Source organism: Phocoena sinus, chromosome 10, assembly GCF_008692025.1.
Source record: "Phocoena sinus isolate mPhoSin1 chromosome 10, mPhoSin1.pri, whole genome shotgun sequence".
NCBI lineage: Eukaryota > Metazoa > Chordata > Mammalia > Artiodactyla > Phocoenidae > Phocoena > Phocoena sinus.
The window spans coordinates 23,355,171-23,380,830 of NC_045772.1; positions in this window are offsets into that span (position 1 = coordinate 23,355,171).

A 25,660-nucleotide genomic window follows, 5' to 3' on the forward strand; every position below is an offset into this window, starting at 1 on the left:
TTAAGGTTCCCTGCACTACCCCTGCCACCTCCAGCCTTCTCCTAGAGTTTCCCAAAAGGAAGGAAATCGAGTAAGTGGGAAGAAATGAAAAATGACAAGAGAATGGAAGTCAAGAGATTGTTTGGGTTTCTATTTTTATTTTTCATTTTTGGAAGGAGAGAAAAATAAACTGCCTAGGATGAATCAAGGAGAAAAACATTAAAAAACAAACAAACAAAAAAGAGATGAGTAATGAAGAGAGGAAGGAAATTTCCTTGGTAGATAAAACAGATTTGCCAAATATATTACATTCATTAAGATTTTCTCTGCTTATAATGTGTGCTTTTCGGAGGCTTTTCTTAGCATTAACGGACGCTCTGGGAGAGGAGAAAGTTGGCAGAGAGAAGCCTAGCAAATATATAAATAAGCTTTGGAGCTTTCAGAAGTTTCATTTCCCACAATAGAACGTTCTCCAGGCTAGGCAAACTTTTTCCTACTTAAACAAATGCTTTGAAAGACAAAGATTTCATATTGTCAGTGGAACATTCAGACTAATAATTGCCTCTGTTCTCTCTGCCTTGAAGTCTCAAAAGCCTGCAGATTTATGATTCACTTTTGGCAATAAGCTCCTTCAAATAAATATTACTTTCCCAGGCTGCAAATTGAGTTTCTGAAACACACAGAGATCAACTCCACTAAGATTAAGAACTAAGTTTTCTTGGTGTGTATGTATATATGATTAAAAAACACCGTGTTTGCTTTTTTCCCCTCTTCTTTGGGAAAATTGATTACAAAACTTTACTTTTAGAAATCTTTGTTTTTAATAGTTGATTTACTGCCAGTGAGATTTTGTAGAACCTTTTGTTGGGGAGCAGGGGGTGGAGATAGGAAGGGGATGGAAGGCAGTTTGACCTTTCTCTTAGGGTTGTGGACTCAGAAATTTTATACAACCTAAGGTTGAGGATTTAAACCAGTTTACTTTGTAGTTGGCACAAGATAATTCCAAAAGTCTTAAAGCAAAAAAAATAATACAGGTGAGGATAGATGTTAAGAAATACACTGAGGGCAGTAGACCCCAAGTGTTGGAACTGAGACTCTTTCAGAGCAACCAGCTGTCTGTCGAGGCTGTTGGATTGTTAGTGCCAACTCAGTGAATGTTACTGGGTTCCTTCAGTATGCCCGTAGGGGCACCAAGGGAGGTGAGACGTGGTGTTGATACCCACATAAATACTTCTAAGTTGAGGATAAGACAGAGGAAACACAATAAGCTGCAGGAGTGCAAAAGATGCCCAGCCTGAGGTGTGGGGGAGGATGTCACATCCCCAAAGTCCGGCCTCACTTTGGGCTATGACAGTCACCTAGGTCCTTGTCTGCATGCATTAAGCAGGTAGAAGGCAACCAGGCCTCTTTCAATAGGCCTATGACACCATTTCCTTGGCCTGATTCCACGACACTGCTCCAATTCTGTCTGGATTCCACTCTGTTCCTGCCTCGGTTTGAGTTCTGTGTGGGAATTCCTGCCTTAATGATAATGATCCTTTATGGAAAACTTAATAAGTGCCCGGCATCATGGTGCTATTTTTTATTATTACTTTCCTGACACAGCTATTATTGCCTCATTATAGATGAGGAAACAGGTTTACAAAATTTAACTAACTTGCTTAAGGTCACAGAAACTAATAGGAGCTAGAACATGGATTTCTATTCAAGTCTGACTACAAAGCCTATAATTTCAACCATTATTATGTAACAACAACAGCAGCAGTGGCAGCCGTTAACATTTGTTAAACACTTAACTATGTGCTAGGCACATAGTTCCTATTATTATTTCATTTAATCCTCACATGAATCTTAGGAGGGTATCAGTGTTATTATTCCCATTTTGCAAATGAGGGAACTGCGGCTCATCTGTGACTAACTTGTCAAAGGTCACACAGCTGGTAAGGGATGGAACCTAGATCCAAGCTCAGGTAGGCTCCTGGCTCCAGAGCCTTCAGCCTTAACCACTATGCCCTACCACCTATATGCCAAGATCCTACATTGGTTTGTGCCCTTCTTTAGGTTCTGGACACAGACTGTGGCTCTCTTGCTTGGACTTCTCAACTTGCCTGCTTGCTTTGGGATGCCATACCTGTCATCATGTCCACTCTTTTAGTCTAAGTGTGCCTTTCTGTTTCTTCTCTGTTCCCTAAAGTTTTACTGAGCACCTATGGGGCCCAGGCACTGTAGTGGGCAATTGGGTGGTGCAGATCAATACCCAGAGTACTTATTTAGAGGAATAATGGACCCTGTTCTGAAGCTCGTTAAAATCCAGTGAGGAGGCAGATTAGTCAGCACAGTATTCCAGTGCCAAGTAACAAGTGGTGTGATAGAGGAAAGCATGACTGCTCAGGTAGCCTCGAAGAGGAATCTAGCTCTGGGTGAGGCAAGAACACAGAAAGGGCATTATTTAAGAATTATCTTTATAAAGCAGGAATTCACAAGACAAAGGAGGGAGGGAAAAATAGATCTTACTTTAAGTCCATTTTTTTTTTTTTTTACCTTCTCACACATAGGGTTGGAAAAGTTGGTGGCTTGTTTGTACTTCAGGAATCAACCATGCATAAAAGACTGCATCATAATAATAACTGGCATTTGTGAAGAACCTTCAAGAGGCCAGGCAAATTTCTGATTCCTTACATGCATTATCTAGTCTAATCCTCACACTATGACATAGACGTTATTATTGCTCCCAGGTTCCACATAAGATTCACGGGTGCCTGGGGAAGGGGAAAGATTCCTTTTGCATCCCGTTTGTTTTGGTTTCATGAAAGAGATGGAGACATTTCTAAAACATTGTCTATAGACCACCTACATCTGACCAACTAGGGGTCTTGTTCAAAATGGAGGTGCCAGGCCCAGAACTACAAAATCAGAGTCCCTTCTCCATGCTCTGCCGGTGATTCTGGATCACACCAAACAAACACTGAACCGTCCCCTAGCTGGTGTGCACTGAACATGTGGGACAAGTTTGTTCCCTGTAGAACATCTTTGTAATCTCATTGGTCATTTATTAAAAGAATCAGCTCAGTGAGTTCAAGAGGGGCTGCTATTTACTCAGGAGGTGGAATTTCCACTCCCTAATAGGCTTCCGTTTACGGATACGTTCCAAGAAGATATTATGTTTTTTGCAGCCCTACTTTTCAGAAAATGAGGCCGTCCCTTTCGAAAAATGCTAAGGGTATGTTGATCTTTTAATAAGAAAGCCGGCTCATGGGATGCTCTGTTAGTGATTTTCTTCTTCAGCTCACGCCTGGCGCTGGTGACTGTGGCAAGAGACTGGAACGTTCTAACATGAAGGGTACTTTTCCCTTATTCCCCTCTCCTATGGGGAGCAGATCACAGAGTAAAGACTATAGGTGAGAAGAAAGTGTAGTTCTCCAGTGGTGGAGACCAGTAGTGTGCTTCTCAAACACAAGAGTGTGCCTCTCAGTTTCTTTGTCCTACGGGTCCCCGAGATTAAGGACTTTGGGACCATATAGCAGCAAAGTTGGGCTAAATGAATGTACAGTTCAACGATATTAAGTACCTTAACATTGTTACCACAGTTATTAAAAAATAAGTTTAAAAAATGGGCTAAATGAATCATATCTCCATTTTCTCCTAGTTCATGGTAGCTGAGCCGTTGACAATGCCAAACCTTTACAATTATGAACCTTCAGCGCAAGTGGAGAGTTGGGATGTGGTACAAAGGCACAAGGGATTAACAAAAGATTGTAAAATTCTCTGCGTCTCTCCCCCTTTTCCAAAGCACCATGTGGAAACAGGTGCATGAGATGGGCTCTTTGATGACTATTTTAAGTGCAGTTTTCACCACTGTATTCAGGTTTCCAATAACCATTTACAGAAGAACAGGGTCTTAATTCCTAACAGGCTTGCATGTATTCAAAGACTGACTTTGAATCTAATTTATAGAGGTTGAAGAAATTTGGAGGAACATAGAAATGTGATGCCAAATGTAAGAATATGTTTTATTTGTTAATGTTCATCCGTCTGTTTAGTACTGACTATAAGACCACGAGATAAACAATAATAGACGAGCAAGATAGGGCCTTGTATTCACAATCATTCTGTCTAGCACATGGTCAAATAAGCATAATTTATTTTGCAGGATGGTTGTCAGGTTAAATACTGTACCTACTTTGGGAGGACCTCGAAACGTATAGGTGGGCAGTTTGCTGTTCGGGGCTAGAGAGAGACAGAATAATGGAAGAGAAACTGTTTTGCAACGATAAAGAATTCATTCTACAACCACTTATTTAATGGGTATCTATTGTGTACCAGTAGACTGTACTAAAACTTGAAATAATGTGTTGAACAAGATGGGCATAGTTTCAATTTTATTGGAACGTACAATCCTCAAGAGAGAGGAAATGAACCCAACGACTGTAATAACGTTTGATAACTGCTATGGTGGAAAAAATACTATTGCTGTATAACAAACCACTCCCAAATTTAGTGACTTAAAATAGCAATCATTTGTCATTTCTCAGGTATCTTCAGGTTGGCTACCTAGGCTAAACAGCTCTGCAGATCTATTTTTGGACTTGGTCATATGTCCGTGGGTCACCTGGGGAACAGCTGACCTGGTCTGGGCTTTGTTGATGAAGTTTTCTTTGGTGGCTCTGCTCTATATATCCCTCCTCCTCCTCCTGGGATAAGTAGGCTAGTCCAAGTATGTTCTTCTCATGCTACAGCAGAATCAAAGTAGGAAGCGGAAACATATGAGACCTCTTAAAGCATTATGATCAGAACTGGCACACTTACTTCTGCCTCAGTCTCTTGGTCAAATAAAGTCATATAGCTGAACTCAAATTTAATGAGTGGGAAAATATTCTCTTATCCGTTAGTGGGAGAAACTGAAAAGTCACAGGACAAATTTTGTGAATACAGTAAAAAGTGAAGAACTGGGGAGAGCGATGCAACCTTTCTACATAGAGCATGACACCTAATGAGACCAAAAGGATGAGTAGAATTTATTCAGATGTAAGGGAGTGGGTGGGATAGTCAGAGGAGGACGTGTTCTAGGCAGAAGAAACAACAAGTGGGCAGTTCTAGAGTCATGGTGAGTCTGAGGAACTGAAAGAAGGCAAGTGTGGATGGATAGAAGAAAACGGTGGAAAGAGATGAGCAGGGTGAGATCAGATTAGGAAGAGCCTTATCTCCATGTTAATAACTGACTTTGAAGTTTCTCTTAAGGGCATTCAGAGCCATGAGAGGTTTTGATATTATGGTCATTACTTGCAAGTCATCATGAACCTCGTGGTCTAGATTTAAGGGAGAATGTCCTCGCTCCAGTTTGTAATTGCATAAGCAAAAAAGTGCACCTTCCTCAATATTTTGATCAGAGTTTCACATTATTTGTTCAATGTATTCCCATTCCCTTGGGCCCTCTGATTAATGTCTTTGCAGTTCCACTTTGACCTTTAGTAATTAGTGCAAATATTTTAAGTTCAGCATATTAATTCTTCTCACAGGAAAAGCATTTTCTTTGAGAATCACCCATAAATCATTAAAAAAATTAATTGGCCAGTGAGAGAAGAAGCCATTTTCCAGCAAATATTGGCAGTCTATCCCATTATGGGCTAAAGCTCTAGATGTTGGAAACAGTGTCTGACCTGCTCAGACATTTGACGCATTCAGAGCAAAGAAATATCTTTCTTCTTTTGTCATTCTTCTGGGTCTATAATTCTTTAAAGTATTTTAAGGAGGCATCATGGCAGAGCTAGATGAACTGGATTTTACTCCCAGCTCTGCCACTGACTGCTTGGGTGACCTTGGACAACTTACTTATTCTCACTGGGCTTCAGTGTTTTTGTCCATAAAGATGGGTGTAAATGCTCCTTCAGAACCTTTCCAGCTCTAAAATTCTCTGCTTTTTTTGATTATGGTCTGAATATCATGGTAATTCCACAAATGGAGATTTGTAGTTTTCACTTTCAGAAACTGCTTGAAGTACTTTTGCCATTGTACACAATTAAGAGTTGGTAAGATTCTTAAGGATGAGGCAGAAAGAAGTCAGGAAAAGGATGTCTACATGCACGTAGGCAATAAATGAATTTGTTATGAGTTAAGACCTCTGCCAAGAGGCACTGGTGAGAATTGCAGTGGCTGCTTGATCACCTGTGTGCCAGAGTAAGGGCAGTATTATAAATGAGCTGTGAGCTAGAATTACACTAAGGATCTTGTGGTTCTTATTTATTTTTTTTTTTGTTTTACTTTTTTATATGTATCTTTTACCGTAACTCTTGAGATTCACAGCTATACAATTATACCTGAATATTTTCTTGATCCAGTGACTTTTTGAATAACAAGGGAAGTACGGCACCTTCAGCCAAGAGCCATGAGTCAAGTTCATGCCTTACCATGAGTCAAGTTCAATTTCAGGAATTTAAATTTACATTGAGGCTGAACTTATTTGGTTTCCTGGACAGAAGCTAGTCAGGTAGTCTCTTGGCTCAGTATTTGATGTGTTTGTAATTATTTACTTACCATCTCTTAGGCATAAGAATTTTCTCAGAACAGAGCGTGAAAGGGAAGCAGAGCTCACTTCTCTGTTTTTCCAACTTCCCCAGCACACTGATCGGGCATCTACAACTCAAATAGTTAGAATTTCCCAGAGCAACACAAGCACTCAATCCCTAAGATAAATCTCAAGCATTCTAAAGGTATCCTAGCACTTTAGAAGCCAATTTAGTGATTTCCCAGGGAAGGGTTTGTCTGGTGGTGATTATAGAAATAAATCTGCACTTCATTTTTAGCCCAGTGGCCCATTACAGCTCGCTTCAGAGTCTAAGCTCCCAAGAATAACGAGAGTCATTTTATGGGAAGGAGAGATTACAAGTCACCGACTTTGTCAGTTCCGTGTTTCCCTCCAGCGTTCTTTTCTCTGCGAGTTGTGCAGACAGCTGCCCCTGGGACCACCCCAGTGAGAAGCTTCACCTGTTCTTTGTTTGCTTTTGACTGAGGCCTCAAGTTGACCCTGGCCGCGTCCCAGGGCCACCTGTTAGTCCTAAATGGAGAAGTGATTGAGAAAATATTCATTTTTAAAGCATACATAGCTTCAGAAGGTTTGACTCTTGTTTTCTAAGTTTTACTCCTAAACTTACCAAAACAGATAATTGTATCAGAATGCAAACCTCAGGCAAGCAAGAGGTTAAACAAACTCTATGCTGAGTCTGCAGAACCCTGACCAAGAGGAGTATGTCCAAGTGTCTGTTCATGAGACACCACCCAGAGAGGTATATAGGACCATTCGGGATCTGGGAAATGCTCATGAAAGGGCATGGCTTATCTGGGTCTATTGTTTCCAACATGTAAAAAAGAGAAAAATTGAATATCTACTCCCATTTTATCTCCTTTTGGTATAAGTTTAAATAATCTACAATATACAAAGTCCTATATGTAGAGAACTTAGTTATACATATGGTGTGTGCTTTAAATTTTTTTTATACCCATAGGGTGCATGATCAGAAAAATTTGGAAACAACTAATTAGTGCTGCGTCATCTTTCTTAGTGAAAACTAGCTAACAAGATTCCCTCTTAATGCTTCGCCTCATTTTAGCCATCTGTCTTATTTCTGTAGTCCTAAATATCATAGTACCAGCCAAACTGAAAAGCTTTGAGGGATAGAAGGAATGTGTGAGGGAGGGAAGCTGAGAGACTGGGAAGAAGAGGCAGGGAGAGGTGAAGAGGTGATGGACCCTAAGTTCCCTTTCAGCCTCAAGGTTTGGTCACCTCAGGTTGTATCTCCTTTTGTTAGCCATCACTGAGTGCAGGTGCTGAAGGGCTGAAATGGCTGAAAGATATTTCATACTCCTTAAAAAGCTATAGGCAGGGTTAAGTTACAAACTACTGTTAGCCTCTGAAAAATTGAAAGTTGGCTGTATAAAGTAAGGTGAGGATGGCAATTATTAATGAATAATCGCTTAATACAGGCAGATGCTAAAGTGATAAACACATCAGTCGGACTGGTTTAAAAACAGTTCACAGTCCCATTCATCAACCCGAACAATTCTCCCCACTGTGGCTGACCATGAGCTGGGGGTGGGTCAGCTGCGGAGGGCAATCTCCTCCTGGATTTACTGAAATATAAACAAAGTAAACATTTTCCATCTCAATTTATCTTAGCATATCAGAGAGGCACAATGAGTTGAAATTATTATTATTACTTTTTTGGTTCCTCTCTTCTGCTGTTGATTTACATACCAAACAAATTATACTGGGTGTTGAGAGGTGAAATTAGCATTCTGTGGTTATCAATAGGAGGCAGATGTTGGATCACTCATTTTAAAGATCTGACTGGTGCTGAAATGAACATGTATTAATATGGCAAGAATAGGGGATAAGTGTATTATACCATTGGGACGGCATGACAATTCATTTATCACCATTTATGAACTATGGGTGCATACACTGTCACAAATGAAGATGGATGTATTATCTCTTGAGGTCCCCTGACACACAGAAGTAATGTGTGTGGGCATATGTGATTTTAATATATATTAACTTGCAAATAACTCTGTGATGCATGCAAGCCATTGCATGTGACAGGAGAGAGTACTTATTAGTCAATACACAGCTTAGATTGAAGAGACCCAGCAGGAATTAGGTGGTGACTGATCAAGGCTATGCTTATCAACCTGTTAACTTCATTCGTCTTTTAAAAATTTTAGGGCTTTCTATTCAGATAAGAAAACTAAAATCAAGAAATACTATGTTCAATGTAAAACAATGCCTTGTGAGCCAAAAAACCTGTGTTGTGATCCTAGCCCTAGAAATGACCCATTCTTATTGGTTTTTGTAACTGTGCTGGAAGAGCAAGATGATCTTGACTGAGAGGAATAGCAGAGAGAGGCTGTTCCCTTTATTTCAGCGATACTGTCTCTGATCTATTTGAGGACTTGGTCATTTGGACAAGTACGTACTCATAATTTGGGATTCCCACACAGAACAAAGCCTTATTGAGACAGCAGTCTACAAGGAGGCTTCTTCCATGCTTTTAGCCATTCTGGGTTCCTCAGCAATGATTGTAAGGTATAGATAAGGTCCCCTTACTTTAACTTCTCTGTTGATTCCTGGAAGCGTCTTCAACTGGGAACTTTCAGGAGAAGACAAAAAGACTAACTAAGGATGACTAAGCTACATTCAATAGTGGGAATGATTGCATAGCCTAATGTGTGTGATGTGTTATGATAATAGAATTATTAATTAAAATAATACCTTTTAATAATAAAAATATTGAGCACTCACTGTGTTCTAGGTCCTCTGGTAAGCACTTGGTCCTTTTATCTCATGTAAACCACGGTCATCCTGTGAGGAAGCTAAAATTATTATTCTTATTTTATAGATGAAGGGTTATAGAGATAAACTCTATACTTGGCAAGGTATCATAGCAGAGGCAAGGTTCTGACTCAGAGTGTCTCTGCCTCCAGAACAGAGGTCATTCTGATGGTTACCTCTGTCCTGCTCATAAAGGGCTAGCAATAACCCTGAACTTGTGTGGCTGAGCAAACAGTCCTAAGGCTGGTCTGATGCGGGCTATCTTCTATCATCCCATGCAGCCCATGCTGCTCAGGGGACCTCTTGCTACAGAAAATTTGTTGATCCATCTTGGTCTCATCTTTGTTTATATGCTTTCCTGACATGCAGTCTTGGGGGGCCACCAGGCTTGTTAGCTGAGGAGTGGTTGACAGTGTTTTGTGCTGTGGTATCTCTGAGGGACCTTCATCCAGCTCTTGAGAGCATTTTCTTTCTCTGAGTGATGTCTCTGTAGGAGGTTCCTGGCATCTTTGCCAGGCTGTGGCTGTTCCTACCTAGAATCTGAACTGAAAATGGACTTTACCATCATTGTAAATGCCCGTCTCCCCCAGAATAATCGGACTGTAGTTCAAGGTCCTTCTTGTTTAATCACTCATATACAATATCATGTAGATTTCACTTATATCATGACTGTATTTTATGCTTTTATATTTATTAGGTAGATGTTTATCTTTTTTATGTCTATAAAACATAAAAAGTTGTGGTTATGGAGGCTATTTCCCAAACAAAAAACCAGGGTGTTACCTGGCCTTGTTTAAAAGTGAAGCAGAATATCTGAAATTAAGACTACCCAGAAAATTCAGATTATAAGAAAAGGGGCACTGGACTTGGGATTGGATCTGGTTTCCAATCCTAGTTGTATCACTAGCTCACTCTGTGATCTTGTTTGAGTCACTTAATGTCCCTGGGCTGTATTTTTTCTTCTGTAAAATGTGGATAGTACATGCTTGAACTACTCCCTCTGGGTTGTGGTGGCTCAGCTGGGAAGGTGTAGTAAGTCACAAATATATCAACTGTTTATTGAGTATCTTTTTTTTGTGCTGAATGCTATGCTAGACTCTGGAGATATAAAGATGAATAAGATACTTTCCTATTTTGTGATCTCATGGATGTCTCCAGTTCATCTTCACAAGAAGCTTGCAGTCTCAGGCACATGAAATCATATATCATGGAAAACCACTTTGTGAACTCTAAAGCTCTCAATCAAGACAATCTGAGAAGAAAGCGTTCTGTGGTCAAGTAAGCTTGGGAAGTGCAAGCTTATCCTTGGAGATGCACAATGCAAATCCTTGGAAGTTTATCCTTGGGAATTCACGATGAACATTAGATATTAAAAGCTCTGATAAATTATACAGCAAAGACACCTGTTGAACTCAGTTTAACCTAGTCTGTTCCAGGGTTTAGGAAACACTTTATTGTTTATCACCTGCTAACACCTGGAGTAACACTGCATTTGAGAAACTCTCCTTTAGTGAATAAAGAGTGGCTCTTTAGTTGTCCCTATGGGGGACACAGCACAGGATACCCTGAGCACAATTCCATTATTACACTCATCCATTGGCTTGGATTGCTCACTTACATGTCTTTGTCCTTGACTAATCCATTCGCTTCTCAAATAGTGTCCATGCCACCAGGACTTTAGTGGAAGGGGTGTCCCTGGCCATTAGTAGGTACTCAACAAATGCTTGTTGAATGAGTATATGAAATTTTACATTCACACTATGCAAATGTGAGTGACTTGCCTGAAATTATAAGATCTCAGAAGGCGCAGTGGTTGAGAGTCCGCCTGCCGATGCAGGGGACACGGGTTCGTGCCCCGGTCCGGGACGATCCCACGTGCTGCGGAGTGGCTGGGCCCGTGAGCCATGGCCGCTGAGCCTGCGCGTCTGGAGCCTGTGCTCTCCAATGGGAGAGGCCACAGCAGTGAGAGGCCCGCATACCGCAAAAAAAAAAAATAATAATAATAAAAAAGAAAGAAAAGAAAAAAAAAAGAATTAAATTTCTCTAATCTGCTTTGTACAATGTTCAGTTTAACTGATTTCTGTAACCTTAATTGCTTTTTTAAATTATAAGGATAGAGGTTTAAAATTTTGTCTTAATTTGGAAATAGGACAAAACAATTATTTTCTATATTTAAAAATTGTTAATTAAGCTCTGATATTTAAAATTAACTTACCAAAGGAGAGAAAAAGGCACTATGCCTTTGAGGGCCCCAAATGGATACAGCTAAGAAGTAATATAGATTTGCCCTGGAAATAGGAGCATGAGGTTATGAAAAGATTGTAACCAGTAGATTAAGCATTTATTGGAATGGAAGTCAGGCTAGATGAATGAGCTTTTTGGTGTCAGTATATTTCTGATAGGGGACCACTGACATAGAAGAGAAGGGCACAGGGGCTCCATGTTGCTTGAGTTTTAGTTTTAGCCAGGGAGTGAAGATAGAGGTGTTGGTACTGCTGGAATAGTTGTGAGGTAAAATGAAACACTAAGTATAGTAACTTGAGTGATAAAGGCTTTCCACACTTAGAGGCCAGCTACCAGTAAGTCTCTTCTCTAGGGCTCTCAGTGGAGCCAGCAGGTAGAAATGGCAGGGCTATGGCTTCCCTCTTATGTTCCATCAGTGAGGAAATAGAGTACAATAAACCCAGATTGAGTGAAAGAACAATTGAGCACAGCTGGAGTAGTAGAAGTGAGTGTTTAGAAAGTTTTCTTTTTACTCTTAAAAAATAGCTCTTATCCTTATATGTTCAGAGTAAAATTTTTAGACACTATTGACTAATAAAAAAGATGATAATAAAAGTAATTACAAGCCCATTAATCAAAGAGAGTATTGATTACCATTTTGAGTACATTTTCTTGGTAATTGTTTTGCATATATTTACATATACACATATAGCCCATACTCCTTTAATAGCCCCATTTTTATACTTATATAAGCCAATTTATGAATCTTTCCATGTTTATCTGGATAGCTTTATGACAACATAGCTAATGACAGCATGGGTGTCTATTTCATGTACGTATCATAATTTATTTAATTTATTTCTATTATTGGATATCTAGGTTATTTTCAATTTTTACTACTATAAACATCACTGGAATGGACTTCCTTCTACCTAAATCCTTGTCCATGTCCATAATTATATCCTTTGGACTAATTCCAGGATGTAGAATTGTTCATTCAAAGATAATGATGTTTATACATGTTGCCAAATTGACCTACAGAAGTGTTGAACCAAGTTTTATTACTTCTTCCTAAAAAAAAAGTCACTACTGTTTATCATTGAAAACATTCACCAGTATGATAGACAAAAGTGGTATTTCCTTGTCTTAATTTGCATTTGTTGATTATTATTGAGGTTGATATTTAAGTGATTAAAAATGATTTTTAAAATGTCTGTTGGTCTTAGAGGAAATGCTTTCAGTTTTTCACCACTGAGAATGATGTTGGCTGTGGGTTTGTCATATATGGCTTTTATTATTTTGAGGTAGGTTCCCCCTATGCCCACTTTCTGGAGAGTTTTTATCATAAATGGGTGGTGAATTTTGTCAAAGGCTTTTTCTGCATCAATTGAGGTTATCATATGGTTTTTATTTTTATTTTTTTAGCCTTTCACAGTGTTTTATTACACAATCACATGAGACTTTTCATGATAAAAAAATGGTATTGAAATACTGACTATGTTAAAATTTACTAGTTGTTGAATATATCCCCAAAGTTTTCCTAATGTTGTATCATATGGTTTTTTTTTTTAACATCTTTATTGGAGTATAATTGCTTTACAATGGTGTGTTAGTTTCTGCTTTACAACAAAATGAATCAGCTATACATATACATATGTTCCCGTATCTCTTCCCTCTTGCGTCTCCCTCCCTCTCACCCTCCCTATCCCACCCCTCCAGGCAGTCACAAAGCACCGAGCTGTTTGGTAGTGTATATATGTCCATGCCTTTCTCTCGCTTTTATCATATGGTTCTTATCCTTCAATTTGTTAATATGGTGTATCATATTGATTGATTTGCATATATTGAAGAATCCTTGCATTCCTGGGATAAATCCCACTTGATCATGGTGTATGATCTTTTTAATGTGCTGTTGGATTCTGTTTGCTAGTGTTCTGTTGAGGATTTTTGCATCTATGTTTATCAGTGATACAAGCCTATAATTTTCTTTTTTTGTGTGTGTGACATCTTTGTCTGGTTTTGGTATCAGGGTGATGGTGGCCTTGTAGAATGAGTTTGGGAGTGGACATGGAAGCAACCTAAATGTCCATTGACAGATGAATGGATAAAGAAGATGTGGCACATAATATACAGTGGAATATTACTCAGCCATGAAAAGGAACGAAACGGAGTTATTTGTAATGAGATGGATGGACCTAGAGTCTGTCATACAGAGTGAAGTAAGTCAGAAAGATAAAAACAAATTCCGTATGCTAATGCACATATATGGACTCTAAAAAATGGTACTGATGAACCTAGTGGCAGGGCAGGAATAAAGATGCAGACGTAGAGAATGGCCTTGAGGACATGGGGGAAGGGAGGGAAAGCTGAGATGAAGTGAGAGAGTAGCCTTGACATACAAACACTACCAAATGTAAAATAGATGGCTAGTGGGAAGCTGCTGCATAGCACAGGGAGATCAGCTCAACGCTTTGTGATGACCTAGAGGGGTGGGATAGGGAGGGGGGGAGGGAGGTTCAAGAGGGAGAGAGGATATGGGGACATACATATGCGTGTAGCTGATTCACTTTGTTGTACAGCAGAAACTAACACAACATTGGAAAGCAATTATATGCCAATAAAGATAAAAAAAAAGTAATGAAGTAAATAATAAAAGTGTTTATTGGCCATTTGTATTTCTCTCAACTGATTTTGTGTCCTTTGCCATTTTTCTATTGGAGTGTTCATCGTTTTATTGATTTGTAGGAATGCTTTATATATTATCGTTGTCACATTATAAGTAACCCCTTAATTCTTTAAAAGCTCTTTTGTTCTTAATTAACATAATTATAATAGGAAGAGTGACCATGTAGTTCTAGTTTTTTCTCCTTCAGTTTTTCATGCTGTTGACAGAAACCTGAGTGTCTGGCTTGGTAAGGAAGCAGCCTCAGTTGCTTTATTACAGCTCCAATTAGCAGAAAGCTTAGAATCTTCAGAGGTTACTGCTGGTGATTAGATGGTATGCTCTTCTGAATTACCATATCATTTAACCTTATCTGAGGGCAGTGTTTTCAGTGTATCAAATTCTTCCTTTGTTCATATTTTCAGATAAGGACAAGTTTCAGAGTTCAGATTATCTTTAGGAACTGACAAGTTGTCTTCTTTCAGAATAAAGGCCAGGATAAACATAAACTTTTAAATTGGGTGGTTTGGCTGATTCCACTCAATATGAACTCTTGCCAGAAGTAAGAATAATTTACTGGTTCTCCCAATGTTGAATTTGTAAAAAAAATTAGTCAATCAGTTCCAACACTGTAATTCAAGAACCCAGTTTTCCACAGGTATTTTGTTTTCAGTATTTTGACACTCATAAACATTATGCCAATGTATTTTACCCAACTTTCCCACATTTCCCTCTGGCATTTTAAAGCATTTTAAAGCAAACCTCTGACACCATTTTATTTCACTTGTAAAAACTTTAGTATGCATCTCTAACTGCTTAGAATCTTTTAAAACATCACCAGCTAATATTATCATACTGAACACAAATAATTTTGTATCATCTATTTCTCAGTTACGTTAAATTTCTTCTTTCTCAAAGATGTTGTTTTACATTTGATTGTTTAACTCAGAATCAAAAAAGGTCTACCCATTGTATTTGACTGTTATGTCTCTTAAGGCCCTTTTATTCTAAAGCAGCTCTCCTCCCTGCTTTATTTTCACACTATTGATTTGTTGGAGAAACTGGGTCATTTGTCTTTAAAATGTCCCAATTTTTGGATTTTGCATTTTTTCAAAACGACTTCCTCTATTCCTTATAGTTAGAACTAGAGGGTTGATTAGATTCAGGTTCAGTCATCATTCCTAGGCAACACTATTTCATAGGCGATGGGTGTACTTCCCATTGCATTACATTATGAGGTACCTCAGGTCTGATTGTCCCATCTTTAATGATGTTTTGATTGATTAGTGAGTTCAGATATTGTTAACATAGTCTCTCCATCAAGTTCCGCACCAACATTTCACCTAATAGTTTTGGCATTCATTGATCTATGTTGTTTAGATCCATCATTTCATTAAGAGTTGAAAAGTGGTGATTTTTAATCCTATTAAATCTTCTGCAGTTATTATCTGGAATTGTTTTTTAAAAACATTTTTATCAGCAATTTGGTTATATAGAAATACAATTCATGCAGGAAAGGCAAGACATATGCTTCATTCTTTCCTGTTATTTGTTAAATTTCAGTAATGAGTTGGTGGCCGTAGCAACTCCTGAAAGAGGTCAATGAGGTTTTTTTTTTTTTTTCAGTATCATTATGAACTCATGGACTTTTCTATTTTTGATGTATTTGAATCCATGTCATAATTACTCTTTTTGAGGTTCAAATTGTCCCATCTTAGGCCAGAGAGCCCTTTGATTTGACTCTTGTATCCTTTAGACATGACCCCATTAGCCTTTGATATTGTATAAATATATATGTATTTTTAAACATTTTATTGACGTATAGTTGATTCACAATGTTGTGTTAATTTCTGCTGTACAGCAAAGTGACTCAGTTATACATATATATATATATATATATATATATATATTCTTTTTCATATTCTTTTCCATTACGGTTTATCACAGGATATTGAATATAGTTCCCTGTGCTATACAGTAGGACCTTGTTATTTATACATTCTCTATATAATAGTTTGCATCTGCTAATCCCAAACTCCCAATCCTTCCCTCCTCCACCCGCCTCCCCCTTGGCAACCACAGGTCTGTTCTCTATGTCTGTTTCTGTTTCATAGATGTGTTCATTTGTGTCATATTTTAGATTCCACATATGTGATATCATAAGATATTTGTCTTTCTTTCTCTGACTTCACTTAGTATGATAATCTCTAGGTCCATCCATGTTGCGGCAAATGACATTATTTCATTCTTTTTAATGGCTGAGTGGTATTCCATTGTGTGTGTGTGTGTGTGTGTGTGTGTGTGTGTGTATATATATGTGTGTATATATATATATATATATATATATATACACACATATATATACCACATCTTTATCCGTTCATCTGTTGATGGACATTTAGGTTGTTTCCATGTCTTGGCTACTGTGAATAGTGCTTCTATGAACATAGGGGTGCATGTATCATTTTGAATTATAGTTATGTCTGTTACTGTGTCTTGGCCACAAGACACATATAGTTATGTCTGCATATATGCCCAGGAGTGGGATTGCTGGATATCCTATATATTTTTATAGGATATTTTTATAGGATATTTTATAGGATATTTTTATAGGATATTTTATATATTTTTAATACAACAGCCTCACTCCACCTAGCCAACACTCCCTAGTACAAGAATTGAAGTTTCTCTACCTCACTGAGTCTGGACTCTTTGGAAGACATGTTAAGCTTCATTTTCTTTAGAGTTTAATTCTTCTCAGACTCAAATGTTACACTGAAAAATAAATTCAGGTACCAAGGAGGCACTCAATCAATGTGTATCGTTATATTAAATTCTGGTTTGTAGAGCCACATATTTCATATGCTAATGTAAACGATGTGTGGACCCAGGGTAATTTAGCTCATTTCCATGAACACCTCTAAGCCCACACATATCGTTGTATCTTTATAAAGGAGCTTAAACACACACCTATCAAGCTTAAAAATATCTTTGTACAATTGTTTCTGTCATTTGGTCTATTAGCATTCTCCTCACAGTGCTTCGCTTATATAAATTTAACAAGATGAAAGGTTGATGCTGAGAGAAGTCTTTGGACAGATTTGTTACCTTAGCAACCTTGCCCCAGACTTCCGTGGCCCTGACCCAGCTACAAAGTCCTTCACTGGCTAGCGAGACACTCTTAATGACAGCTGGATGGAATTTAGGTCTGATGATAAAATGACTTGTAATCTGGACAGTAACCTTTGGAGGAATATTATCTTTATCAGATTTCCAAAAGAATCCAAATACCGAACATAGTTCCACTGATAACTATATTCATAAGGCCATATCATGCTTAAGTACTTCTGGGAAAGCATTAATAACAGGAAATTAAGTGTTACAGAATAATTGCTAACCTTGCTGCATAAAGTAGAAGCTGGCTGCCCAGTGATTTTGTGTTGGTAGCAGTCATGAGATGCCACTGTCCTGCATAATTGTAAAATTGTATAAAGGAAATATTGTCACTGCCTTATTAGTTCCAACATTCAATCATGTTGGGGAAATCTGAATGCCTTTCTGAGGTTCAAATTACACATATAAATTTGTTGGCTAGGTGGTTTCAATTGTGAAAAAAATATCAGTTTTTACCTGAGCAAAGACCTTAGATTATCATAAGAATGTTCTTACAGCTGCTACTTCTAGAAAGTTCTGTATGAATAAAATCACAACTAATTGCTAATTTAGTTACTCACCATCTATTGAGTACTTTGAGTTTTAAATCCATTGATAACCCACAGATATTTCTCTGGCGCACGCCCAGATGATCATAGCACTTGTTTACAGCTGGTATCCATTCTGATTAGTCAGTGTCCATGCTGTGTCATTAACAAAAGTTTGAAAATGGGTTATTTACACAATCAAACATTGGATTCAAGATTGAGCTTTATTTCTAAGATACTTAGGTACTTTTGCCCTGACTCAACAAATCTTCTTTTGTAACTGAACCAAAGATCCATCATTTAAAAAAGAATCTAGAAATGTAGGGAGACTTTTGTAGCCCTAGTGCAAAATAAGGAAACACTTTTACATATCTAGAGAAGAAATTGTAGATATAATAGGCTTCGGCTTCTTTTCAGTGTATGTTAAGGAAGCTATGTGCTTAGGAGAGTTTAGGTGTTTTAGGTTTTTATCAATCATTCAAATTAGATCCTGTTATGTACTGTTCAAGTTAGATCCTGTTATGGACTGAATGTTTGTGTCCCCCTAGTATTCATAGGTTGAAGCCCTAGCCCCCAGTGTGATGGTGTTAGGAGGTGGGGCCTTTGGAAAGGCCAAAGTCAAAGGTGGGGCCTTTGACTAGGTTTAGATGAGATCATGAGGGTGGAACCCCTGTGATAGGATTAGCACCCCTTAGAAGAGGAAGAGACAACAGAGCTTCTCTCTCCATCATGTGAATTTACAGTGAGAAATTAGCCAGGAAGAGGGCCCTCCCCAAGAACTGTATTTGCTGGCACCTTGAACTTGTACTTCCCAGCCTGTGGTACTGTGGGAAATAAATGTCTGTTGTTTAAGTTATCCAGTCTATGGTATTTTGTTATAGCAGCCCAAGCTGACTGAGATCCTGAAAGTTAACGTATCTGGAGCTGATTAGTTTAGGTCAGTACCCTCTCTCCATCAAAAGTAATTCCACTGCATTACTTACTTTTGGTTAAGCACACATTTGTGAAGCCCTTGCATGTGCCACTGTGCTAGGAACTTGGTTTCTGTAATAAGTCAGAGACCTTATCCTGGCAGAAAACCTAATCCAACAGAAAAGATGAGTACATAAACACAGCAAAGATGAATAATAATATTAAGATACAAAGTTTTATTAAGAGTTGAAACAAGAAAAAGATAGAAATTCCACTGTTATTTTTTACAAAACTGTCAGAGGAGGTATTGTGTCTTACGTTGAGCAGTATCCATGGAATAAAGGCAAAAATAATATACTTCTTTAAATGTTTATTGGTGTCTAGAAGAACTGTCATATATAGCTTTTCTTAAAAGATGTGAATCACATAATTTACTCATATTTCTCATTTCTTTTGGGTGTCAGGAAGCCCAGAGATAAAAACTCAAAGCTCAATCTTGGGATTGCAGTTAAGAACTCCAGCCCAAGTATTTATCTGCACCAATTGCAGGATCCATGTGTCATCCTTGGAATTGCCCTTTCTGGTCGTCATTTTGGGCTGCTATAACCGAATACCATAGACTGGGAGGCTTAAACAGCAAACATTTATTTCTCAGTTCTGCCGGCTAGAAGTCTGAGAACAGGGTGCCAACAGGGTCAGCTTCTTGGTGAAAATCCTCTTCCTGGTTGATAGGTGGCTGCTTTCTTGGTGTATCCTCACATGGAGGAGAGAGAGCTCTAGTCTTTTTCTTCTTTCAAGGGCGCAAATTCCATTATCAAGGTTTTACCCTCATGACCTCATCTAAACCTAATTACCTCCCAAAGGCTCTACCTTCTCATACTATACTGTTGGTGGTTAAGCTTTCAATATATGAATTTGGGGGGGCGGGGGCACAAACATCCAGTCCATAATACCCTTCCCCATCCAGAAGGAGGTTCAGAAATCCAAGGTCTTTAAAAATTAGTGATCCTGCCCCTCTGGGTACCTTCCTGGGTCTCAAGAAATTTCCCTAATTTCTTACCAGGCTGCCTTCACCTTCTCTTCTTTCTTCCTGCCAGCCTGTCCATATCTGCCCAGGAGATTTAAAGCATTCTCCCGTATGTAGCAGGTACAACCCCTAGTCCACTATTTAGGTGGGTAAGAAATAGGACCTTTGTTTTCCTATGTCTCAACTTATTGTGCCAAGTCTCCATTCTGCCAGGGTGGTAGAAACTCAGTCAATATAATATCACCTCCTAGCTTCTGAGTGACTTCACATAACTCCAAAGTATTTAGGGAGTATTTGGTCTCTAATTTTATCTGTGCATGGAAGAATCCACTGAGATGACTGTTGTCCTGTGGGGACTTGGGTCCACACTTTTGCTGCTGAGATGTGCTTGGTTCTTGTCCATTTAGCTCCTTCAGGCGGGTTGCTCTGTTACCTAGGAGCCAAAAACTATTTTGTTTTGGCCAAAATAGTCATTTTACTGTTCCCAGGCCATGTTGGATATGGGAATCCCTGGAGGCTGTTCACAGCCCATCTGCCTGTATTTGATCTGCAGACATTCGGTCTTTTTAGAAAAATGCGCAAGGAAGGAGGCGGCTAGAAACATCTCCTAAGGTCTAATAACTCCTTCAGCAAGACTTTCTTCCTTTAGGAAGTTGTTTTCTTCTAACCCAGTCCCTACCTCCCCTCTTCAACTCAAGCTTGTTTACTTGATTTTCATTTTCCAACAGAACTCTGCAGCATAGACCATTTATTTGCTGATTGATTTTCAGTGGGTTTCCCCTTATCTCATGCCAGGAAAAGTTATTTTCCTTTAAAAAGTTTGCTGCTGTGGCTAAATAGTCCGTTAAATGAATTCATAAATTACATGAATCATGATTTGAATGGTTATGCCCATTTTCAAACAGGGTCTTAATTCCAAAACTCCTTATAAGATTTGGAAATATTAATATGATTTTAGCAAGAATTAAAAAAATAAAAATGGTTTATGTCTACTCTCCTGGAGTTTTATTATAATTTTGTTTACTGGCACTGCTTAATCTTATTTGTTTTATTAGCTCATTTGTTACAGCTCTATGAGATTTCAATAAACTCTTTAATAAACATCAAAACCTGAGAGCTCATCATTCCCTGCTACCTCCCCAGAAACATTTGTTAACCCCATCCTGCCATCACTTTTGTGCCAAGCAGATCACCTAGATATTAGTTTATGATTTATTTTTTTCTTTATGTAGGTAATAGACATTATGTGAAGAAACCAGTTGTAATGCAATTCAACACAGTACCGCTAATCAAATTACTCCTTCCAAAGACGGCAGCTGGGAATATTTACTATAGAAATATCTGTCTTTAGGATGATTTCTAAAATCAAATTGCTGTAAACATAACCAAGAATTATAAGGACTGTCTCTTTCAGGAATTCTTCTTGAGGTTGGAAAAGACAATTTTCCAGAAAAGAGAATTCTAGCCCTTTCTTAAGGCTAAATTATTCTCTAATTGTGTGGATGTGATATATTCTGGTCATAAACTGTACTTGCCAAATGTATCACTGGTCAGGTTAGGCATAATTTTGTCAGCTTCAAACATTCATAAATTCAGTTTGGGAATCTGTCCTAAGGCACCCCTGTTGATTACAATAGTTCCTTTGAGTTAGAAAAAGAATGTGGCACTTGGGAACAAATACAAAGGAAAAATGGGCATCTTTGATTCCTTTCTCTCCTCTACTCTTTGTATCCAAATGATCAGCAAGTCCTACTGATTTTACCTCCTAAATACAGGTTTCCCCACATCCTCTGTTGCCTTATTTAAGCCCACTTTCATCTCTTGCCTGGGTAACAGCAATGTAGCTGCCCAACTAGTCATCCTAGTTAGGGTTTGTCCCTCTCAAAGATGGTATGTATCCTGTTCTAGAATGACGAATCTAGAACTCAACTCTGTCCATCTCATTTCCTTGCTTAGAACCCTTACAGGTGCCCCAATGTCTTTGGTGTCAAGTCTGAGTTCTGTAGCATATACTACAAAGCCTTCAAAATGGTGTCCCAGCTGATCCTCCTTAGAACATATCCCTGCTCCAGACTTTGTGCTCTTGTAACAGTGCACCATCCATTCCAAGCTGTTTCTCACTTCCAGCTTTGTCCTGACACATAAAAGGTGCCAATGTATGATTCCTGGTTGGAACCCAAAACAGAGGAAAGCTATCAGTCCACGACTGTAGACTCAAGCAGCAGCACAGGTGTAGCCGGTGTAGTGGACAGAGCATTGGGCTTTGCTGTTGGCTTACTAGCATCTCCACTTCTTGTAGCCATATGACTTTTCTACCTTGGGCAAGTATTCTAGCTTTTCATTGACTAAAACGAGTGTGACATTTAGCTTATGTCTGGCGCAAAGTAAAAACTTGGCAAATGTTAATTTCCTTTCTTTTTCTAAAATGCCATCAAATTCTGTTTTTTTTTTCAACTTCAGGAAATTTAATATTGATACAATATTTTTATCCAAGCAAACAACCATATGCCAGTTTTTTAGTTGACCTAGCCATCAAATTCTTGTTTGAGAGCAGCCAACTCTGCTTACAAGTGCCTCAAATCAGTTACAGTTGGTTACTTTTCTGGGTCTGCCTCACATGCCTGTAATTACAACAACACAGAAGCAAAGATCTTGAAACTCATTCTGTAGAAGATGAAAACTTTTTATTGTCTATGAGTAATATTTTGATGGATTTTCCTAGTGAATTTCTCCTAGAAGTGAGGTAATGGGGAAAAGGGACATTGGATGTGTACTTTTTGAAGGATGGGAGTTAAAAGGAAAAAACTGGAAGGTCTAGAATGCGGGGTATCTCTGCAGGAGCGTGACAAACATGAATGAGAGAGTACTTAAGGTGGGCGTGGTGGCACTCACATATCTGACCTACTTTACAAATTTGCCTGGGTCCAGCTTTTTCAGAGAGAGAGTCTGAAAGGATAAGGGACTTTGTGTCAGTCGTTAAGAAATGGAAAATAAAGGGTGTCTGGCCAATGTCTCTAACCTAGAGCCAGGCCTCCTGATGAGAAAGTAAAGAGGAAGAGAAGCAGATGGAAGAATCAAGAGCAGATGCAAGATATTTAAAAGTAATACAATAATTCAGCAGGAATGGAGTGGAAATTCAGCAACTTATCGGGTATGACATTTGGATAAATTAAACTGAGCAGAACTAGGAAACACAAGATAGGAAAAGCAAAATGAGGGTGAAAGCTAGCAGACAAGGAAAAGAAAAGGAGTAAATGAAAAAAAGAGTTTAAGGCAAAGGCAGAGTGATTCACAATTGCTATATATGTTTAGCGTCCAGATTTTCATTTTTTAAATAAAAAAATTAATCATACATATTTGCAAGTAACTAGATGTTTAGTGCCAGGTAGATAAAAAATGGTCTGATTTACTCGTTACCTCTTCATGGCAGACACAAATACACATAACACGCACTTGCATACTCACACACAGACACATTTAGAAATATTCACACACTCATATACATACACAGTTACACCTACATATGCACAGACACACCCATGCACATGCATCAGTTTGTCTCTTAATGTTTTTGTGAGATGAAATTTTCAGATTTAGTTTAGTTCATTGCAAAGGCAATAAAAACTTTATAAAATATACATGTTCCCATTTAGCAGAGATCTATCTCTTATTTTAATTGTTCATTTTTGCTCTGTAGATGCTCCAGGGGTTATAGGATGGTCATGGTAGAATTATAGACGGACCAGAGAGTCAGGCGATATCAGGGGAAGACAGGCAGGTGAAAGATAAATCAAACCAGGATGAGCTCCAAGGAAAGAGGGCCTGTAAACAGCTAGATCTGAAACACAAAAATGCTTATTAAATAGAGATAGGAACAACTACTTGTCAAAATTTCTAATACTGATTGTTGATCTTTCTGCATGAGAATCATACCATGACCATTCTTACTGATTTATTAAATAGATATCTTGCTTTGGAGATCTTTAAGGAGCATGGGCTTGCTTCCGATATATGTATACATAGAGCTGATTCACTTTATTGTACAGCAGAAACGAACACAACATTGTAAAGCAATTATACTCCAATAAAGATGTAAAAAAAAAAAACAACAAGCCAAGCAGAATTCTGAATTTCACTTACTAGTGAGTTTGTTTCAAGATAGAGACTGAGTTCATTTGTCAAGTTTGGCCTTGCAGGGCAATACTCTCACTCATGCCTTCAAAGTAAATTTGACTCAGTCTATTGGACACTGAACCAAGTTTCTAAATAAAGGAAACTGTTTTCTCTGCATTTCTATGTTCTGCAAGTCACATTTCTATTTAGGTGCCTGTGTAAATGTCATTATTTTTCATCTTCAAAGATATTACACCCTGGAGACTAAAAAAATAATCAGGTCTTCATCCAGTCTTTTTCTTTTTCCCCCTCCTTTGCACCTGTCTGCCTCTTCCACTGTAACATGGCTGTGATACTTTCCCTATTCATTTCCTCACTATTGGGTCAGGCCTCAGTGTACAAGGCTAGACAAAAAGACTAAGATGATAATAAAAACTCCCATGGAAATAAAACAAAAGGGAGAAAACATGAAAAGAACTTTAAAATAAAAGGATACAAAAGCACAGTGAATAAAGGATGAGGGAGTTGAAAAGAAGATGGAATTAAGAAAAATGTGATAGTCATTTTTTAAAAAAGTGAAATGTTTTAAATAAAAAGTCATAGGGAAGTAGATTAAAAAGGAAAAGCAAAACTTGGAAAGGAGAATTCTTTTTAGAAAGTTTCATCACCTAAGAGAAGGATTTTTAGGCAAACCTATTATATTTTACCACAATTGTGTAACAAAATTTATTACTAAAGACAGGGCACCATAAAAATAAACAATAGGGGAGACAAAATACAGTTCCTCTTTCTCTTCATAAAGTGTGAGTTTGGAACTGGCCACAAACTCAACTTTAGTGGATGTCATAATAGTAAATGATGCCAACCGCTTAGGTAAGTGAATCTGTTGCCTATTCCATAGAACAAAGCTGTCTTTCCAGAGCACTGTAAAAAAATGACATGAACATGTTTTCCCAACAACTGTGTGGGCTATGGAAGGTGAATAGCATTCTGCATTGTTTGAACTTGGGCAGGTTTTTAATCTATAAATTAGAGATGATGACATTTTCTCTACTTACCTTGAATGAGCCACACTGTGCGTGTGACAGAATGTGGTTAACTATAAAGAACCAGACATATGCAAAGTAGTGCTATGTTACAACGCATGTACGTCCACTGGTAATTCCAATTTCAGGACACTGAACAGTAGAAATTATGGTTATGAAAATCTGATGGTATTTGGTTCTGAGATGATAATATCAAAACTACTTGGAATGTTAAGATTTATTGGTCATTGGATTCCCCTCCCCCCCCGAATTAAGGGGAACATGTATATAGTTCAAAATTCAACGTATATACCAAAGGATAATTAGTGAAGTGCTTATCAGCTAATTTTCCCTCTTGATTGGTTCATTCATTCATTCAGCACAGACTTATTTATTGAGTACTTACTGTGTGTCTGACAACTCTTCTGGTCCTAGGGGCGTTTCAGTGAACTAAATAAATAGTCTTTAAAGATTTCATTTTCTAGATGCAGTTGTTGCTACTGGTTTCTTGTGTATCATTCTAGAGATAATACACACCCAGCCACACACAAACACTTATATGTCCTTTAAAAATTATACATATAAGATATTCAGCAAGTGTCACATTGATAGATATTAAGAATCTCATATTTTTTTCTATTATGTGCAGTGCTGCACTTGGCCCCTCTCATAACATTTGTGGAGCTCAGGGCATTA